Below are 15,329 nucleotides of genomic sequence, written 5' to 3' on the forward strand. Positions count from 1 at the left end.
ATGACAGTAATAGAAAGCATGAATATATATGTATGTGTTTGTCAGCCGGATTTACTTTCAATGTCTAGCCGCATGTGCATGCTAGCTGTACTGCAGAGTCATTCACATGAAAAACAGATGCCACAGCGGTAGGGAGTGCACCGTATTTGACCGCTGATGAAACCTGGACTTGGACTAAAAGATGAAAATGCTCAGTCCAAGGAGGTTGTCAGCACTCAGTACAAAATGCACAGTTCTCATCTTCTGTATCCCAGGAAACAAGCAAAACACACTGTGGAGAAGAAGGGGGTGATCCAACTCTGAGTAGACTATGATTTGGAAACCATTTGGCGCTTTGCCAGGGGTTGGCGAGCTAATTAACGTTCACTTTCCTGATGGATTAGGCCTCCTCTTTCACTAGTGAGTAACATTAGACGCAAACATTTTGTTAATTCATTAATACTCTGCAGGCCGGATGTGGTCCAGAGGCCGTCAGTTGACGCATGGATTATGAATGTGTTATGACACAAAAATCAATTGGTAAGTTTATCAATGCTTCACAGTTTACTAGTACGATTACAAATAAACGTGATGACATCATGCCATTTGGAAACCATTAGCTTTCCATCTATGAAGGAACATTTATGTTTAAGAGGGCCTCTAACGAGTGACACACTTTAACAAGGCACTGTGACTTAACAGATGTTCACCGACTCCGTTTATAAATCAACCTGCTCATGCAAAGCCAGTATGCTAGAATGAAACCCGCTGCACCGTGTCGCTGCTTCATTAGTTCCCAGAGCCGCAACAACACAAGCTTTTTCTGATCGTACCGGGCGGTTCAGGGAGTTTCTGCAGGTTAATTTGAGAGGGTGGTCAGTCGGGGGTCTTTAGTTTCACACCCTGGTTTTTCTGCTCCAGGGGGGCCTGAGGGGAAACGGAGAGCTAGCGGAGCCGTTCGGGGATCCAGTAACGTTTTAGGAAAACACGCTGTAAAAAAAATGGATGGGAACACTAACTCCTCCGGACAGATGTGTTGATAAGCCCTCGCAAGGAAAGGCTTCAGCATGATGCTGTGAGAGGCAAGAGGCAACACTGGAGGGAAGAGAAAGTGGCGAAAAAAGAACAAATACAAGAGAACGATGAGGATTGTTAAAAAAAAAACTCATTCTTTTTTGCAGCTCAGTCATATTCTTTTTCAGACTCTCCCTTCTATATTAGCAGCCGTCAGACCTCCTCGCTCTGTGACGCTGATTGATGACCTCATCTGGGAGTTAACCTGACACACTTTGTGTCAACTTCTCTGCCTGGCGCGCTCGTGTTCTGTATTGTCAATACATTGAACCGTTCGCGACTTTGCCGCCAAACGCCGCTTATTGTTACCTGATCTCTCAAAACCTCGACCTTCTGTCACGCAGCATGTGGTGACCAGACGCAGGCGCTTAATCCTTTAGGCCACGAGAGCGGGTTATAAATACTGTCAGATGCAAGAAGTCCCATGTTTGACCGGGGAGACTTCAGTGAGGGAGAGGCAGTCCCGTGGCTTTGCAGCACACCCACACCCTCACAAGGTGTTGATGAAGCTGCAGAGCTCTGATTGATGACTGCACGTTCTCAACCGCCGCTCTGGGTTTTTCCCTCTACAGTATGTGGGTGTCCTCTGAGTGCAACTTCTCATTTCCTGCAAAGACACACGGGTGATGAGTACGGAGGTGTTTTCCTTTCCGTAAAAGACTTTCCACTAAGTCTTGAGACAGTTTTCATCTCATCTTTACAGTGTCTACTTTCTCCCCGTAATGGATCGTTCAGCCTCTCTTTGTTTTTTTAATCGCCACTTTATCTCTCATTTAGAAAGAGTCAGCAACCAGAGATTGGTCAGGGGAGGGTTCTAGTGGGAAAATAAAGCTTATTTTATGGCAATATGTTGACGTGCAAGGCGCGCTGTGAGATCCGGCATTGTTTCAGCGCGGCTTTTTCGGAACAATAAAAAGCCACTGTGGTCGGCGTGTGGTTCATCACAGGAGGAGTAATTATCCATTAGACGTGTCAGATGTATTCGAGGCTCTCTGGATGGTCAGCTAAAATGCATGTCTGGGATTTTTTTTTTTTTTCGTAATGACAGGTGATAGGCTCTCATACATGACCGGGGAGAAGTAATGCAAAATCAATGAACTCAGCTTTCTCCCCCAGCAGTTTTTCATTAATTATATATGTGCAACTTATGTCATATGTCTCTCAGTTTTGCTATACATATGTTTGTATGGTTGCATCTAGACAAACACATTTCGCCAGACTAGTAATTCTAGTTTTTACAAGCTATTGTGATTTTCATTCCCAGCATCACACTTTGCTCATACTCGTGTTTGTTTTTTTTCCTCTATTACATCTTTCCATGCGTTCCTGTTTAGCCGAACAGCAGCAGGAGAAGCTGCTCTTTTACTAGTAAATGAACAAAGCCACAAATATGGGCGACACACATTCTTCTCTCATATTTTGCTCATCCACATGTGGACAGTCCAAATGTCATTTATTACAGAAATGCAACTAGAAAGTCGTCACAGAGATCTGTGGGAACTAAGAAACACACTTTCAAGAGTCGAATTACTTGCAGTTCAAAAGTTTTTACGGCTGGTCCTGAAAATGAAAAGCTGGTCCTGAAAGTGCAAGTGGAGGAAAGTATTAGAAGTGATTAATCACTTCTATTGCCTATTTCCTAAAGAGCACTTATTACGTTATTACAACTGAGAACATTGCAAGCATTTGTATTTTATATTTTCTAAAAGAAAAAAAATTAAAACAACAATATTTAGAAATTGGCGTTTTGTGCGATCTGGTGCCCTCCATAGTTCAGTGTTTCCCCTATATGCACCTAGCAGCGGCGGACTGCCACTGCTGAAATATGACTGTCGCTGCTGATTTTTTTTTTTTTTTTTTTTACGAGGAGAGAGGAGAGGTGGAGAGTGGGCTCAGTCTGGTCTCTTTAGTAACTAATGTTATATCATTTTGCGCTATGGACGCTTCATATCCAGGTCAATCGCACAACTGTTTTAAAAGATTTATGAAAATGAATCCCGAACAACAGTGGGCCACCTATAGAGTCTATTTAGCCTGTTACGCTATTTCTTACAGCTGTTAGAATAATGAACTTTAATATAACAATTTCGGCTGCGAGTATCCATGGTTCTATTGTCATATTATGCTTGGCAACTATCATTGTCATTGTCTCTATGCTGTCACCGGTTGATGCAGGTGAAGCGCCGCGCTAAACTCCGCTATTCCGTGCCGTGCCGTAATATATTTTTTGTTAACTTATTGTCAATAATTGTTTTAAAGATTATACTTTTATTGTGTTCACTGTATTTTCCTAAAGCTTGAGACACCTCATATGTAAGCCAGACAGACATTTCCCCTGCTCATTACTGCGCACAAATGTACTGTAATGTACTTGGGCCTAAAGAGCCCCTCTGGTGCCGGCAGACACATAGAAACCTCCTGGCAGGGTGCACTTTGCGCTTTGCTTTTGCACGCGGGCGAACACTCACCTCCACTGCTACAACTCCATCCTAGGGGAAACACTGTAGTTTCTGAGTGCAACACCACTGTCTTAAATACAAATCCAAGTTCTGTAACAGTTTGTCAGATGTGATGTAGGTGGTCACTATAAACAAAACCCATTACATCATAATAATGTTATGAGCTGAAAAGTTACATAATGACCCAAAAGACAGCAGCACTGACAAACATGAATCCTCAAAGGAACAGTTCACCCAAAAATGTAAATTCAGTCATTACTCACCCCCACACGGATGGAAAGTTTCATAATCAAATTTCTGGAACTTCACAGCAAAACAACGTTGGAGCATTCTCCTAAACAAACGAAGTAGATGGGAAACAATCCCACAAAATGGCTCCCAGTAGGCTCATTCGGCATAATCCAAGTATTTTGAAGCCTCAAAAGACATGATTTACGTCAGCTAGGCATGATCAAGCTTGTGCACACACTTCAGATGCTCAGCTTGGAGGATGTAAGTAATGGCTTTATGAGAAGTTTGGGTTCTAGATCACCATAGACCACGTTCTCTACTCTGCTTTATTCCAGTGATACAGTATGTGTGTGTACCAAACGTCATCATCCAATAGTTCTTAAATATTTACACTCAAAACCACACACCCGTCTATTGGTGGTGCTGAGCGGAAGTCCGGTGATCACCCAGGGGTTTCTGCTCTGGAAAGCATGGGTATGTGGTGGATCAAACGTCAGGACAAACCTTCTAATACTAGATTTTAACAAAAGCCCAAAAAGTTAAATCATCATCGACTGCAAGAGGAAAACATCAGATGATCTCCAAAGTTGGATTCATCCTCTGGGGACCATAAATGCCTGAACATCATTTATGGCAATCCAACCAGTAGATGACAGCACTTCTAGATACATTTAGCATTTCAGCTAAACAAACTGTTAGAGAGTTGGATGAATGAGGGCTATAGGATGAGAAAAAAGGTGCAAGAAATCAAAATGAATAGCCGTCCTCTTCGGTCCCGATCCAACATTCCATTAGGCTTATTAATTCCTTTCTTTTTTATCCGCCAATGCAGATTTTTATAGAAAGCCGGCTATGTTTGGCTTTCAGGTGTTAGAACTAGGTTGAGAAAGGCACGTCGCTTCAGGCGATCTCCTCTTCTGTGTCTTCATAAATGATGACTTCTCCAAATAGAATTTATTCACAGAAGAGCAAAGAGAAATGGGAATAACTCTGTTCAGTGTGCGGCGGCCTCACTTTATTGTCCCGGTGTAATAGTTTCTTCCCTAACACATGCAGGAGATAATGCGTTATCATAAAAAAATTATTTCCAGGTCCATCTGCTTGGACCGAGCTGTGCTGTGGAGCAGATCGAGCTTTCTGCTTACTGTCACCCGTACAGCGAGCTTTCTTGGTGCAGATGCAGCCAGACGTGCTGTGGGTTCCCCCAAGGAGGAGGAGGAGGAGGAGGAGGAGAGGAGGAGGAGGAGAGGAGAAGGAGGAGGAGGAGGAGGAGGAGGAGGCTCCCCGCTGGCTGCCATCTATCTTTTTAATCTTCAAATTCATCCCCTTCCTTTTCTCTTATCATGCACTCTCCTGCATATATACAACACCTTAGTCATCAGAAACACTCCAGGTGCTGACTTGCCCACACATCCTCTTTACACACCTAGTGAGTTAGCAAACACACAGGGGATGCCGCCGATTCACTTCTCACCAGCGCACCGGTTGTTCAGTATTCATGTGGCGTAGAGCTGGAAGCGTCCGGGCGATGCATTCAACCCAGCGAAAAAACACAACACAACATCCCTGAATGTATTGCTGTTGACAGAAAGAGGGTCCGTTACAAGGTGAGAAACGGCGAAGTAATTAGGAAGAGCTGATTGTTAAATGCGCTTGGCTTGAAAGTCAGATTGCGTTTGTCCCCCTGTCGGCGCTTGATTGGTGACGAGGAGTTTCGCTTCGTGTAACTGATATCAACAATGTGCCGAAGCTCAACGCAGTGGAATGATGTCAGATCACTTTACCTTGCCCTGTTTTTTTGTGCATCAACAGGAACGTCGAAAAGCTGGTGCGACGCCTCTGATCAGCCCCAGTACCCCGAGGTAGTTTACTCATCATCGGCCATCAACCACGTCTGCCAAGTCTGGTCGATACGACCGTCTGCGCGCCGGTTGTTACGACGGCGGAGAGGCTTAATTTGTCCATGCAAGTGCTTAACTGCATGTTTGCGTGTGCATGTGTGTGTCAGGATGAAAAGCGAAGATGATTAGAGAGGAGAAATCGTTCCTTGTCTCAAAACCAAAGGACAGAGGGGAAGGTGTGCCGCTCGAAAATAAACACAGTCTGTATGTTTCGTCAGATCATTTCAGTCTGCTTTCTATTAAAAGACAAGTTCTGAACACATGAAACAAACGTGGCAAGAACTCATATCAGAGAACGCCAGTGGAAAAAAAACTAATTATTCACAAATTTTTACTGTTGGCAGTAAGTGGTCTGCAGATCTTTATAGAAGTAGTGGTTTCATGTTTCATTTTGCCTCATGTGGGTGTCACAGATAAACATATGTTGTAGCTGTTGTGGTTTGGTAGAATGCTGCTCCGTATCAAAGAAAGAGTTATAGGGTAGATTCATCATCTGTTGGGTGTATGCAGTAAGTCAGCTCATGTTTATTGGAATCGCTCAGTGTTATATAAAATGGCTTGAGCGTTTCAGGCTCACAACCCGGCCCAAACTGAGGGAGACAGCCAACGCAACAGAATTACAAAATGCAAAAATGTAATTGCAGTCCAACAATAGGATTAATATAATAAGCCCGATGCCTCTGAATCCAATTTTAAGAACTGCTAGTACAATAAGTCAAAGGAACAGCTCCACTGACTTGAGTCAAATGAAAAAGTTGCAGCAGCTGGTGCTGAGTTGTTGCATGAAGCTTTAGGCGCACATTAGATACAGGTTAGGTTGCTATTTTTAAATGCAATTCATAATGAAATGTCCCTCTTTCACTCTCTGACTGTTCAAGTTTTATGTGCGTCATGAGTTGCTATGAAACAGGCAGGGAGACAGAATGAAGGCATGAATGTATAAAGAGTCAGTAACTGGCCACAGGTTTTATAGAAACTTCCAAAGTATGAAATCCTATTTTCATATCAGGTCAGAATGACATTTATGTTGTTTGGCAGTACAGAATCATGTTTCTTGACTGAGCTTAGGATGACAATTTAGCTTTGGAATTCAAAATAATTCTGATACTAACTGTTATTTGGTCTGTAAGAGCAATGACAGCGAAAATGGGGGACATCATGAAAACCGAAATATTATGAGTGAAAGGCTTCTCAAACTGTTGTTGTTGGAAAAGTTAGGACTGGTTTCAGCCTGTTGGAGATGCTAACGTTGGTTTTAGTCTGCTGGAGATGCTAACACTGATGTTAGCCTGTTGGATAGGTTACATTGCAAACAGGCATGACAAGACAAGTGCCAATTAAATAATTGATAATTCAGTTCTACTTAGGACACAAGGTCTGAAATATGATAGGAAGCAGCCATGAGTTCAGGTTTTGTTCATTCGTTCTCTTTTTTTTCCGCTTTTTCCGTCAGGGTTGCGGGATGTTATCCCCCTTGGGGGATTGCGGGGCTTACTGGGGCCAAATCCAGTTTGACTCATGGGCGAAGTCCAGGGTACACCCTGAACGAGTCGCCAGCTCATTGCAGGCATGTAGCTCAGTCCCACCCCAAGGGAGCAGGGGATTTGAACCAGCAACCTTCCGATCACTGGTTCACCAGCTCTACCCACTGAGCTACAGCCAATTTTCCTTTGAAAGCTAACTTTTGAGAACCAGTAAAGACATTCTTCTGGAACGATGCCTTGGTTAACATCTCAAATGTGATAGTGTCAGAAGTACTTTTCCAGTCTACTTTATGTCCATTTGGCAAAAACACTATTATCTTATTAAATGCTTCTATGATGAAAAGTATTCTTTGAAATGTAAATGTGCAAAATGATGCCATCATCCAAAAAGGTGGCTGTCTATATTTGTAACTCTTGCTGCAGAGTATGCTGTTTGTTTTACCCACACTGCATTTCCTTCAGTCTTGAGTTTCCCTTTGAAATTCTGTGTCACTTTCTGCCTTGTTTGCAGGCAACAATGCAGTCTTCTAAATGTGAAAATACAAATTGTTCTGGACGTAAAGTGGAGGGTGCCAACATTCCATTTCTGCCTCTCGGAGAGGCTGAACCGAGGAAAGAAAAAATAAAATCTCGCTCGGCCCAAAAATAATTCATCTCCATCCTGATGCGAGGCGACAGTCAAGTTATAGATGTGGGCAAACTGAATCCCGCTGAGTCTCACTCTAACATTTCATTAGTCAACTATGTTGTCCACACTGCTTTATAGGAAAAGCAGGAAATAACCGGGTTAAACCATATCCATGCATGGAATTCCATTGTGTTGCTGAATCGGCGCAGAACGTAGGCATTCTGGGGTTTTTTATTGTATCTAATTATAGAGGGAAAGAAACGTTTATTTAAGAAGTGATTAGTGTGGTTCATTACCTGTCATCAAAGGAATGAGCTGACTTTATGTTTACCTTTCCTTCTGCGGAGGTGTAACTAGTCGAGAGGGTTTGTATACACGTGGATTTGATTTATGAATTTGTACGGAGCGCAAGACAAAGTGTTTCTGTGTGATACCTGGAGGGTCGTATTTCTAGACGGAGACAAAACACTTCTTTTTTTAAACTTTTGGTTCCAGCTGACGCGCCTCAGAAGTCCGCCGGCAACAAGTGCAGCGTGATAAATTCAAATAAGTCTGACTGATGAGGGTGTGTTTGACCCACCGGCGCGAGGTGTTAGAGGAAAGAGGCTCCCGCAGCTGGCCACCATCACTCTCAACTCTAACGCTCCTTATTTTCCAGCTCCAGCTTTATCTTTTACTTCTCTTCTTCGTCTGTCTTGATATGTGAAGCCAAGTGAGCTGGGACAGGGTGGTCCCCCTCCTTCCTACGTGGGATACAGGCGGATGGGAGAGGCCGGGGGGGTGGACTGGTTGATTTGCTTTCGCGTTAACTGCTGCTGTGCCGGATGGTTTCCTCATGTGCCCCACACATGATCCGGAGCTGGCAGCCTGATTTCTCACCCTGCAGGGACTTGTGTCAAACCGCGGATAAACTAGATATACAAACACGGAAAACATGATTGAGAACCTGATAGAAATGCCTCCCCGTTCAGTTTGTTCTGCAGATGTTTGCATGTGTGCGCTGTGTTTATTTTTAATCGTTGTGCGCCTTGTATATTTATCCATCGGGCGTTTCGGCGTCACAACAAAGAGTTCGGCGATTTGGAGCAAACTGAAAGACCTTCGCGGAGCCCTTTTTGTTCCGTTTTCCAAAAATATCCTCCCCCAGGACGTCAGCCCACGTTGTGTGCAGATGATGCAGTCGCAGTCCAAGATTGTCAGTACAGATGTGTTTCGGCGGTTTTAAGAGTTTTGATTACTCTGCAACCTGCTGCTCCGAGTGTACTGAGAGAAGTTAGAGGTGTTACATGTAATGTTTTATGTTATCACAATGAGAGCCACATTGGCCATAAATCCTGGTGCTTCCTGTCTCCTCCCTGTTGTCGCTTGGGTAATTTTGAAAGAGGAAAAGCCAGGATAAGTTATGAATTAATAACAGCCCCGCATTCATCCAGGTACTGTAAGACTAGACGGCATGAGGTTGCCGATATGCAGCTGTAATATTCCAACCGGATGAAGTCGGGTTGTTTAAAAGAATACCTCACCGACAATCCGTCTTTTGGAGGAGCAAGTATGGAGCATTACGAAGAAGAGCTCGCTCCAGAGGATGGCCGCTCTTGTCAGTTTAAATTTATAGAACTTAGGATGGATTTTGATTGCAGCCAAGAGAAAAAAGGGGAGAAAAGGTTGTCAACGTGTATAAACGTGTCTGTAGATATTTCAAAAACCACTGTGGCAGCATAATCCACAATGTAGCTCGCTTGAAGAAAGTACTGCTGAGACAATACCCCACCAATTAGCTCTTCGTTGGCATCATATTTAATCATTTTTATGCACGTTTTTTCAACTCAGCATTATTTATACGGCATTATTATGTAGATATCTTCCCAGAAGTGCCTCACAGAGCAAATAAAAGCCAGCACGGATAACAATAAAGGAAAAACAAAAAGTAGACAACAAAATATATAATTTTAAGAGACCTTGGAATAACAACAGTAAAACAATAAATACGAGTCAATAAAACATGTAAAAACAAATAGAAATAATGGTTAAAAAGGGTTTTTTTTTACAAACCAATGATAAAAGCCCACAATCCACAGACGTGGAGTCCCTCAGATCCACAGTCAGCCTGATGGGATTTGATACTTTTTGTTAAATGTGGCTTTCATTTCATGTAATATTTTGTGTAACAAGTAAATGACAAAATAAGCCTTTTGTCATCATTGCAAAAAATGTCAGTATGACTTTCACCACTGTGGTCGGGGTTTGGTTTTGTCAGGGAACAAATGCTACTCTGGTTGAGGCTTGGAAATGATCAGAGTTGCTATTAGAAACAAACCAACATCGATTTTTTTGCAAATACTAATGGATAATTTTTTGTCAGACAACAGAAGAACTGGAGATTTATCTGAGGGATCTGATGTGTTGAGGTCACGACAGAATGACTTAATTTGACTGTTTTACTTGGTGGAAATTATTTGAGTTTACGGTGTTTTTGAAAAATGAGAACAAAAATGAGAAGACACAGAAAAGAACCTTTTTTCACTGTTTTGTTGGTTAAGATGAAAGAGTGTATTTGCAAGAGAACATTTTAAGAAGATGGTTTAAAAGTTGTTATTTATGGACCATTATTTCTTTATAAATGTTTGTATCCTCGACAGGGTGACGGTACGGTCATGTTTGCTGAATGCAGTGTATTGTTTTAGAGAAGAAACCCTCTAATTTGAGGATCAGGGTCAAGTCAAACACTTTGTTAACGCCTGAATGGTTTTGTTATAACAGCATTGTGTTACTTACATTTAGAGGATTTAGCAGAAGCTTTTTGTCCAAAGCATCTACAGTAATTCATACACTGATGGCAGTGGCTGTCATGCAAGATGACAACCAGCACATCGGGAGCAGTTTGGGGTTCAGTATCTTGCACAAGGACAATTTGACATGCAGACTGGGGGAATCGAACCAGCAACCTTCCAATAAGAAGACCCTGGCTGTAACACCTGAGCCACAGCCGCCCTACTTCAGTCTCTGCACAACCAGAAAAGAGTCAGGTGAACGTAAACATTGTGATCTTAGCCCGTTGAACAATGACTGATGATGTGGTTTTTATGTGCAAGACAATCTCTTTTCTTGCTTTGGTGTAAGCCCAGTACATCCGCCATCCTCTATACAGAGGTAAGCCCAAAAATCCTTTCAAGGCAACATTCAGACCGGTGGATATTTGACACTCGAAAGACGAAAAAAAAAAAAAATGACTTCCTGCACTCAAACAGAAGAGAAAACATAAGAAATGGTCAAATGACGGCTGCCAAACCAAAACGCCTTCAATGAAGTGAAGACACTAATAGAGTTAAAGTGAAACACTGTTATTTTACAGATTTTTGCTAAATTATTACTATCAAACACCTTTAATAAAGTTTACAGAGAAACACTATTATTTCAGTCATAAGAACGTGCAGCTCGTGTTTTACAGCTGTTATTGTTTTTCTGTCCTCAGGCTGTAAAACGATCACACACCTTGTAAATTTCAGCGCAGCAGGTGCTGGTGGAGGCTGTCAGTCCTCTGAGCCATATTTTGATTAGCCCTAATGCGTTAAAGTGAATGCAGCGATAATTTATTGATTTTTAAAACTGCTAATAAAAGTGGCTGTGAACAAAGGATTTCTTTCTCTCACAGCTGAAGGTGACTGTGTGCATGTTTTCACGAGTCGAGTCGGTGACGACGACGTCGCGTTGGAGTTTTATCGCCTGCTGCATGTTTCAGTATATATCTTTTGCCTTTATCCTACAATGGGCACGTCTGTTCCCTTTAATCTTGAGATTTTCTTTTTTTTCTGCTATTTCAGCTGACTTGCAGTCTTGATTAATCTTGACGTCGTTTGATTAGTGTCTCCATATAAGTGCTCCCTGCTGATCAAATTAAAATTCTGCAGTCTATCTGTCAACCCCATCTCAGCCCGGGTTTGCTGCATTGAGGCCGTCATATCGAAACCAGACAGGGAGGGAGAACGCCGTAAAGAAAACACTCCGTACCGCTTGTTTTGTTTTGCTTTTCCAGACAAACCTGTCTGCGGGATCAGCCGAGTAAAAACTGAAGTGCTGCTGTTGAAACTGGTGTTTTCTTGTCTGTGACTTCCTCCTCTCACTGTCCTTTATGCTTCTGCGGAGAATTTATCACTGAGGATTCATCTCTGACACGTAGCAGGAAGGGAAAAAAAAAATCCCTAGTCGGACCCCAGAATGTTTAAGTGGTGATAAGACTGCAGGGAACCACGCTGCAGGTCCGGCTGACACACACATATGGTCCTGCTTTCCGAGTGTGGTTTGGCTGCTGGTCTGCCACTCCATACTCCATACTTTCTGGTTTTGCAGCATTTTATTTTCATTTGCTAGAGGTAATTTTCACAAATGCACTTGGGTGTTTTGTAAAAAGGGGGGGGGGACAAAGTGCCTGTCTGTGTGTTGTTGAAATTTCCTCAGAGAGTCTGGGATATACAGTCAACTTTAGTAATAATTTGACCATCTTAAAATGTTTCTCTATCAGAGCAAAAGCTCTCTGATGTTTCCCAAACCCTCTTCTGATGTCAGGAAAAATGCTGAATATTGGATCGAATAATTGGTCAGGCCATTACCATTGAGTAACAACTTAAAGTAATATTTGTTTTGCTGACTTACACACTTAATGATGTTTTAACACAATATCTTTACTTTTACTCTGGTGTGACTTTTGGGTATGTTTAACAACACTGTGCAGCTTTTTCCCCCCTCAAAAAATGGGGGAACTATTCCTTTAAGACATTCAACCTCAGAGTTATCCGTGGGCGTCAAAGACAAACTGGACACACAATGCAATGACATCTTTGTTTATTGTGTTATAGATGCTCATTTCGTTTGCACACATTTTTTTATTTATTTTTTTTTTACATTTTGTTGTGTAATTTTTTGTATCTTGTATCAACTCTAAGAAATTCACATTTACACAATGCATTTTACATTAGTAGGTAAGTACAGGTGACATTCAGCTTTTTTTCCTCGGGGAGCAGGTCCTGATCTGTCTGTGTCGCGTTCGTAACGACATCGCAGACCCATTGATTCCACGTCACGGCGCATTACATGTCCTGTCGCCCTCTGAAATGGAGGTACACGATGACACTTACTGTACATGCAAAACCTCTGCACAGTAGAGCTGATCTCTATTGTCTTATAGCATATGTGAGTTTTTGGAGTAGAAGTCTTGGGTTACGTGTGTGTCCGCAATGCTACATGACTTTATTAGTTGCCCATATTTATAGCATGTTAAAGTACAGAATGTGATCACTGGCAACCTATTCGTACTGTCAGTCTCTCTATTATCGGCGCCAGGTTTATACAGTTTGCTTGAGTCTCCGAGTTCATCTACAGCTCTGACGTCTGGTTACTAAAAACCTCCATTTGCACTCAACATATCAAAGAAATGCACAATAAAATCATAACATAAGTGGAAAAAAACGGCAAAAAAATAGAGTCAAACGTCCGAACTCAAGACACCTGACACTGTACACAGGCACTTGAACTGTGGTACACTCTTTGAGTGCATTCGTATCTAATAAGTGCTACAAAATAACATATCAGTTAGAAAAAATACTGCTTCCAAAAGTGTAACACCATTCATAAAACAAACCAACAGGGAAAGACAAAAAACAATTTACAGCAACAGAATGCGGGCGAATGTAATCCTTATCGTTGAATGTGTCTTGCATATTTCTGTATTTATTCGGGTTGTACATTCTTACGTTGTGTGTGTGTGTGTGTCACCGCTCACGCTGTGAGAGGAAGAGAATAAGTCGGTTCAGGGTAGATGAGCGCACTGCTGGAGGGCTGATTGGGCCTCAGGGGAGGAGAGAGAGTCGAGGAAGTTTTTTTCTCTTACAATCAACACTCTGGTCACTCATACTGTAGCAGCGTCCGCTTTAATGTCTCTGCCACAGCCAGGATCTGGATGAATCATGCCGGCTCTCTATATAGATGAGTGAATCATACACTGTCGCTCGGTGTGTGTGTGTGTGTTTGTGTGTGTGTGGTCACATGTCCAGATCGCATGTGGAGAGCTCAACTGTAGAGCTGTGAGCAAAAAGCCCAGCAGCTTTTTTTTCCTTTAGTTTTTCTCTCCATTCATAAGCCGGCTGTGATACAATATGAATCACGCGCGAGGAGAGCAGGAAGTTTAATTGTCTTGAGATGTCGGCGACCGTGTGACCGATCCACACAGCATCACACAGGATACAATGACTCAGTTTGTTTCTTTTCTTATCAATCTGCTGCTCACTAAACTCGAACTCGAACCAACTCTGCCGACAAGTTAAAATGTCTTGTTTATCGTTTAATGGATTTAGGTCCTTACTTTCTCTGCAAGAGTTACATGAGAAGATTGACACCACTTGTTTGCCATAACATGTCGTGTTTTACACTTAAATCGTACGTACGTATGTCACATTGATACAAAATACATCTACAGAGCTTGTAGAAAGATGCAGCATAATCTCTTTTCCTTAAAAGCATTATTATGATTGTAAATTAAAAATGATGTTTTGTCAACTCTTTGTAAGAATTCCTAACAAGGAGTCTTGGTAGTTGCCAGTTTGTGGAAGAAAACATTTAAAATGGTTCGACTCTACAGTGTGTTCCCTGGACAAGTATGCTGCCCAAACCACAGCTAAGTACTAACTTTAACATTAGATAGCTACCATTAGCAACATTATTGCTAACTACCGTTAGCAACATTAATGCTGGCTTCTGTTAGCAACATTAATGCTAGCCATCTTGAGCAACATTAAGGTTAGTTTCCATTAGCAACACTATTGTTGGCTACCATAAGCTAGCTAGTGGTAGTGCAACAAACTGGCAACCACTTGAGAGGTTCAATTATTATCAATAACACCTTTAAAACATGGCTTTTATGGTGCAGGGAGGACAGAGCCTGGCTAGCTGTTTCCCCCCTTTCCAGTCTTTATGCTAAGCTAAGCCAACCAGCTGCTGGTGGTTAGCTTAGCTCTATATCTACCGCGGAGGCATGAGAGTGGTATCCATCTTCTCGTCTTAGTCTCTGCAAGAAAGTGATGAGCGTATTTTCAAAAATGAATCAAACTACTGTATATCCCAAAATCCATCACTGTCTTATTTACGTTGTAGTGAGCTAGTATGCACATCAACCCGTATCCTTCTGCTCTTTCTTCTTCTCTCTTTTTTCTTCTTTAACATCTGCACCTGTCTACCTATCTACTCTATCATACATCTACAGACTGTTCACAGAAATCCACTACAGATCTCTTGGTAACTTTTTTAGTCACACCACAACAAGAGGGACCCTGAGAAAGTGTGTGCCCCTGTAGGAATGAAGACTAAAGCAGTGCAGTCAAGCTCAGTTCCGGTATACATCTTTTACTCTATATCTATGTCGACCGCTCTTACAGTTAAAGCAGCAGGGGGGCCAACGTCAAGTGTTTTTAAAAGATGCCATCCAGCCTTTTCCGCTAAGTGCTTTCATATCACCATGGCGATATAGTAAATGTCAGCGGACCTTGGACTTGGATGAGGGGTCTGTAATGTCACGCTGAGGCTT

This window comes from Sparus aurata, chromosome 23 (assembly GCF_900880675.1).
Source record: "Sparus aurata chromosome 23, fSpaAur1.1, whole genome shotgun sequence".
NCBI classification, from domain to species: Eukaryota; Metazoa; Chordata; class Actinopteri; order Spariformes; family Sparidae; genus Sparus; species Sparus aurata.